At 45.1% G+C, this 6,228-nt stretch overlaps 7 pseudogenes; all 7 read right to left on the reverse strand.

Annotated features, from left to right (window-relative positions):
* Positions 1-463: 463 nt before the first annotated feature.
* LOC146856696 (5S ribosomal RNA) lies at positions 464-582 on the reverse strand (annotated as a pseudogene).
* A 778-nt stretch (positions 583-1,360) lies between these two features.
* Positions 1,361-1,479, reverse strand: LOC146856697 (5S ribosomal RNA; annotated as a pseudogene).
* A 115-nt stretch (positions 1,480-1,594) lies between these two features.
* On the reverse strand, positions 1,595-1,713 carry LOC146856698 (5S ribosomal RNA; annotated as a pseudogene).
* Positions 1,714-3,380: 1,667 nt separating this feature from the next.
* Positions 3,381-3,499, reverse strand: LOC146856699 (5S ribosomal RNA; annotated as a pseudogene).
* Positions 3,500-3,615: 116 nt separating this feature from the next.
* LOC146856700 (5S ribosomal RNA) lies at positions 3,616-3,734 on the reverse strand (annotated as a pseudogene).
* A 794-nt stretch (positions 3,735-4,528) lies between these two features.
* Positions 4,529-4,647, reverse strand: LOC146856701 (5S ribosomal RNA; annotated as a pseudogene).
* A 112-nt stretch (positions 4,648-4,759) lies between these two features.
* LOC146856702 (5S ribosomal RNA) lies at positions 4,760-4,878 on the reverse strand (annotated as a pseudogene).
* Between the last annotated feature and the right edge of the window lie 1,350 nt (positions 4,879-6,228).

Raw genomic sequence — 6,228 nt, forward strand, 5'->3', positions numbered from 1 at the left:
TCATAGCTTACATGACCTGGTATTCCCAGGAAGTCTCCCATCCAGGTACTAACCATGCCCGACACTGCTTAATTTGTGAGATCAGACAAGATAATGTGCTTTAAGGGTTCTATAGCCGTAGGCATGAAGAGCACTGACTTTGGAGCTCTTAGCTTTTTTTTTATTCTACTTCACTGCTGGCCACAGTAAGTGAGGACAAGCCACCCTCATTCACCTAAAGCAAAACAAAAAAAATGCCTACAGCACCTGGTATTCCCAGGCTGTCGCCCATTCAGATACTAACCAGGCCCGACGCTGCTAACTTCTGAGATCAGACGAGGTCAGGTGGTTTAGGGTGTTATGCAGTAGGCATGAAGAACACTGGAACTGACTTTGAGGCTTTTAGCTATTTTCATTCTACTTCAGTGCTGGCCATGGTGAGCAAGACAAGCCACCCTCATTCACGTAAAGCTAAACAAAAAAAATCCTACAGCACCTGGTATTCCCAGGCTGTCGCCTATTCAAATACTAACCTGGTCCGACCCTGCTTAACTTCTGAGATCAGAAGAGATCAGGTGCTTTCAGGGTCTTTTGGCTGTAGGCATGAAGAACACTGACTGTGATGCTTTTAGCTCATTTCATTCTACTTCAGTGCTGACCATAGTAAGGGAGACATGCCACCCTCATTCACCTAAAGCAAAAATAAAAAAAGCAGATAGCATCCAGTATTCCCAGGCAGTCTCCCATCCAGGTACTAACCAGGCCTGACGCTGCTTAAGTACCTAGATCAGACGTGATGAGGTGCTTTCAGGGTGGTATAGCTGTAGGTATGAAGAGCACGGACTTTGGGACTATTAGCTATTTTCATTCTACTTCAGTGCTGGCCATAGTAAGTGAGACAAGCCACCCTCATTCACCTTAAGCAAAAAACAAAAACAGCCTACTGCACCTGGTATTCCCAGGCGGTCTTCCATCCAGGTAATAACCAGGCCCAAACCTGCTTAATTTCTGAGATCAGATGAGAACAGGTGATTTCAGGGTGGTATGGACGGTGTCATGAAAAGGACCCACTTTGGGGCTCCTAGCTGGTTTCATTTTTCTTCAGTGCTTGGCACAGTAAGCGAGACAAGCCACCCTCATTCACCTAAAGGAAAACAACAAAACAAAAAACTTACAGGACCTGGTACTCCCAGACGGTCTCCCATCTATGTACTAACCTTGCCCGACCCTCCTTAACTTCTGAGACCAGGTGCTTTCAGGGTGGTATGGCTGTAGGCATAAAGAACACTGACTTTGACGCTCTTAGCCTTTTTCATTCTACTTCAGTGCTGGCCATAGTATGCGAGAAAAGCCACCATTATTCACCTGAAGCAAAACAAAAAGCCTACTGCACCTGGTATTCCCAGGCAGTGTCCCATCCAGGTACTAACCAGGTCCGACTCTGCTTAACTGCTGAGATCAGACGAGATCAGGTGTTTTCAGGGGGGTATGGTTGTAGGCATGAAGAGCACTGACTTTGGGGCACATAGCTGTTTTCATTCTATTTAATTCCTGACCATAGTAAGCAAGACAAGCCACCCTCACTCACCTAAAGAAAAACAGCAAAAAAACAGAAAGCCTACAGGACATGGTATTCCCAGGTGGTCTCCCATCTAGGTACTAACCAGGCCCAACACTGCTTAACTTCTAAGATTAGATGAGATCAGGTGCTTTCAGGGTGGTGTGGCCAGAGGCATACATTGCACTGTCTTGGTGGCCCTTAGCTTTTTTCATTCTACTTCAGCGCTGGGCACAGTAAGCGAGACAAGCCACCCTCATTCACCTAATGCAAAAACAAAAGCCTACATAACCTTGTTTTCCCAGACGGTCTCCAATTCAGGTACTAATCAGGCGTGATCATGATTAAGTTTTGAAATCAGACAAGATCAGGTGTATCAGGGTGGTATGGCCATGGGCAAGAAGAGCAATTACTTTGGGACTCTTAACTTTGTCATACTACTTCAGTGGTGGCCTTGGTAAGTTGGACAAGCCACCCTCATTCAACTAAAGCAAAACCCCAAAAATACCAATAAGCCTACATCACCTGGTATTCCCAGGCAGTCTCCTATCCAGTTAGTAAGGGTCAGCAAGGCCTGACCCTGCTTAACTTCAGTGATCAGACTAGACCAGGTGCATTTAAGATGGTATGGCCGTAGGCAAGAAGAGAACGCACATTGGGGATGTTAGCTATTTTCATTCTACTTCAGTGCTGGCCATAGTAAGCAAGATAAGCCACCCTCATTCACCTAAAGCAATACAAAAAAAGCCTGCAGCACCTGGTATTCCCAGGCTGTCGCCCATTCAGGTACTTACCAGGCCCAACGCTGCTTAACTTCTGACATCAAACATCAGACAAGATCAGGTGCTTTAGGAAGTATTGCAGTAGGCATGAAGAGCACTGCCACTGACTTTGGGGCTCTTAGCTTTTTTCTTTCTACTTCAGTGCTGGCCATAGTAAGTAAGACAAACCACCCACATTCAAAAAAACCTACAGCACCTGGTATTCCCAGGCATTTTCCCATCCAGGTATTAACCAGGCCAGACCCTGCTTAACTTCTGATATCAGATGAGATCAAGTGATTTTATGAAAAGCACTGAAATTGGCGCTCTTTTCTTTTTACTTCAGCGCTGGTCATAGTAAGTGAGACAAGATATCCTCAGTCACCCAAAGCAACAATAAGAAGCCTACAGCACCTGGTTTTTACAGGCAGTCTCCCATCCAGGTACTAACCGCGCCTCATGCTACTTAACTTCCGACATCAGACGATATCAGGTGCTTTAGGGTGGTATGGCCATAGGCATGGAGAGCACTGGCAAGGACTTTGGAGGTCTTAGCTTTTTTCATTCTAATTTAGTGCTGGCAATAAAAAGTGAGACAAGCCACCCTCATTCACCTAAAGCAAAAATTTTAAAAAAGTATACAGCATCTGGTATTTCCAGGCAGTCTCCCATCCAGGTACTAACCAGGCCTGACGCTGCTTAACTACTGAGATCAGATGAGATCAGGTGATTGCAGGGTGGTATGGACGGTGTCATGAAGAGCACTCACTTTGGGGCTCCTAGCTTGTTTCATTTTCCTTCAGAGCTTGGCACAGTAAGCGAGACAAGCCACCCTCATTCACCTAAAGGAAAACAAAAACAAAACAAAAAACTTACAGGACCTGGTACTCCCAGACGGTCTCCCATCCATGTCCTAACCTTGCCCGACCTTCCTTAACTTCTGAGATCAGGTGCTTTCAGGGTGGTATGGCTGTAGGCATGAACACCACTGACTTTGTGGCTCTTAGCTTGTTTCATTCTACTTCAGTGCTGGCCATAGTAAGCGAGAAAAGCCACCCTTATTCACCTGAAGCAAAACAAAAAGCCTACAGCACCTGGTATTCCCAGGCAGTGTCCCATCCAGGAAATAACCAGGTCCGACTCTGCTTAACTTCGGAGATCAGACAAGATCAGGTGTTTTCTGGGGGGTATGGTTGTAGGTATGAAGAGCACTGACTTTGTGGAACTTAGCTGTTTTCATTCTACTTAATTCCTGACCATAGTAAGCAAGACAAGCCACCCTCACTCACCTAAAGCAAAACAGCAAAAAAAACAGGAAGCCGACAGGACATGGTATTCCCAGGCGGTCTCCCATCTAGGTACTAACCAGGCCAAACACTGCTTAACTTCTAAGATTAGATGAGATCAGGTGCTTTCAGGGTGGTATGGCCAGAGGCATACATTGTACTTGTCTTTGAGGCCCTTAGCTTTTTTCATTCTACTTCAGTGCTGGGCACAGTAAGCGAGACAAGCCACCCACATTCACCTAATGCAGGAAAAAAAGCCTACATAACCTCGTTTTCCCAGACTGTCTCCAATTCAGGTACTAATCGGGTGCGATCCTGATTAAGTTTTGCAATCAGACATGATCAGGTGTATCAGGGTGGTGTGATTGTGGGCAAGAAGAGCAATTACTTTGGGACTCTTAGCTTTGTCATTCTACTTCAGTGGTGGCCTTGGTAAGTGAGACAAGCCACCCTAATTCAACTAAAGCAAAACCAAAAAAATACCAATAAGCCTAAAGCATCTGGTATTCCCAGGCAGTCTCCTATCCAGTTAGTAAGGGTCAGCAAGGCCTGACCCTGCTTAACTTCAGTGATCAGACTAGACCAGGTGCATTTAAGATGGTATGGACGTAGGCATGAAGAGAACTGAGATTGAGGATGTTAGCTATTTTCACTCTACTTCAGTGCTGGTCATAGTAAGCAAGACAAGCCACCTACATTCATGTAGAGGAAAACAAAAATCCTACAGCAGCTGGTATTCCCAGACGGTGTCCCATCCAGGTACTAACCAGTTCAGACCCTGCTGAACTTCAGAGATCAGACAGATCAGGTGCTTTCAGGGTGGTATGACAGTAGGCATGAAGAGCACTCATTTTGGGGCTCTTAGCTTTTTAAATTTTAGTTTAATGCTGGCCATAGTAGGCGAGAAAAGCCAGCCTCAGTCACCTAAAGCAAAGCAACAAAAAAGCCTACAGTACCTGGTATTGCCAGGCGGTCTTCCATCAAGGTACTAACCAGGCCAGACCATGCTGAACTTCTGAGATCAGACGAGATCAGGTGCTTTCCGGGTGGTATGGCTGGAGGCATGAAGAGCACTGACTTTGGGGCTCTTAGCTTTTTTCATTCTATTTCAATGCTGGGCTCAGTAAGTGAGACAGGCCACCCTCATTCACCTAAAGCAAAAAAATAATAAAAAAAGCCTACAGCACCTGGTATTCCCAGGCAGTCTCCCATCCAGGTACTAACCATGCTTGGCCATGCTTAATTTGTGAGTTCAGATGAGATCAGGTGCTTTTAGGATAGTATGGCCATAGGCATGAAGAGCACTGACTTCGGAGCTCTTAGCTTTTTTCATTCTACTTCAGTGCTAGCCATACTAACCGAGACAAGCCACCCGTATTCATCCAAAGCAAAACAAAACAAAAAAAACCCTACAGTACCTGGTATTCCCAGGCGATCTCCCTTCCAATGCTAAGCAGGCCCAAACCCATTTAACTTCTGAGATTAGATCAGATCAGGTGCCTTCTGGGTGGTATGGCCATAGGTATTAAGAGCACTGACTTTGGGGCTCTTAAGTTTTTTAATCTATGTCAGTGCTGGCCATAGTAAGGGAGACAAGCCGTCCTCATTCACCTTAAGCAAAACAAAAAAGAAAAAAACCTAGAGCACCTGGTATTCCCAGGTGGTCTCCCTTCTAGGTACTAACCAGGTCTGTCCCTGCTTAACTTCTAAAAGTAGCTAAGATAAGGTGCCCTCCGGGTGATATGGCCCTAGGCATGAAGAGCACAGACTTTGGGGATCTTTGGTTTTGTAATTCTACTTCAGTCCTGGACCTAGAAACCAAGACAAGCCACCCTCATTCACCTAAAGCAAAAAACAAAAGAAGCATACAGCACTTGGTATTCCTAGGTGGGCTCCCATCCAGATACTAACCAGGCCCAACACTGCTTAACTTCTGAGATCAGACGCTTTCAGGGTGGTACAGCAGGAGGCATTGAGAGCACTGACTTTGGGGATCTTAGCTTTTTTCATTCTTCTTCAGTGCTGACCCTGGTAAGCGAGACAAGAAACCCTCATTCACCTAAAGCAAAACAAAAAAAGCCTACAGCACCTGGAATTCCCAGACTGTCTCCCATCCAGGCACTCACCAGGCCCAACCATGCGTAACTATTGAGATCAGCCGAGATTAGGTGCTTTCAGGGTGATATGGCCGCAGGCATAAAGAGTAATGACTTTGGGGCTCTTAACTTTCTTCATTCTACTTCAGTGCTGGCTATAATAAGTGAGAAAAGCTATCCTCATTCACTTAAAGCAAAACAAAAACAAAAGAAAAGCCTACAGCACCTGGTATTTCCAGGCAATCTCCCTTCCATGTTCTAACCAGGCCCGAACCTGCTTAACTTCTGAGGTTAAAGAAGATCAGATGCCTTCTGGGGGTAGGGCCGTAGCTATGAAGAGTGAGCACAGACCTTAGGGCTCTCACCTTTTTTCATTCTACATTAGTGTATTACTTCATATTTTTATGTTACAGTAAGCATCTCTTCTATCTCTTTCTTTGTTCGTTCCTCTTTTATTCATGTTCTTTGTTTATTTATTCTACTTCTTCACTTATTTATTATTTTGACTCTTTTTCATTTCAGTATATTTGTATTTAAGTTATGAATTA

Source organism: Triturus cristatus, chromosome 3_2, assembly GCF_964204655.1.
Source record: "Triturus cristatus chromosome 3_2, aTriCri1.1, whole genome shotgun sequence".
Classification (NCBI taxonomy): Eukaryota; Metazoa; Chordata; class Amphibia; order Caudata; family Salamandridae; genus Triturus; species Triturus cristatus.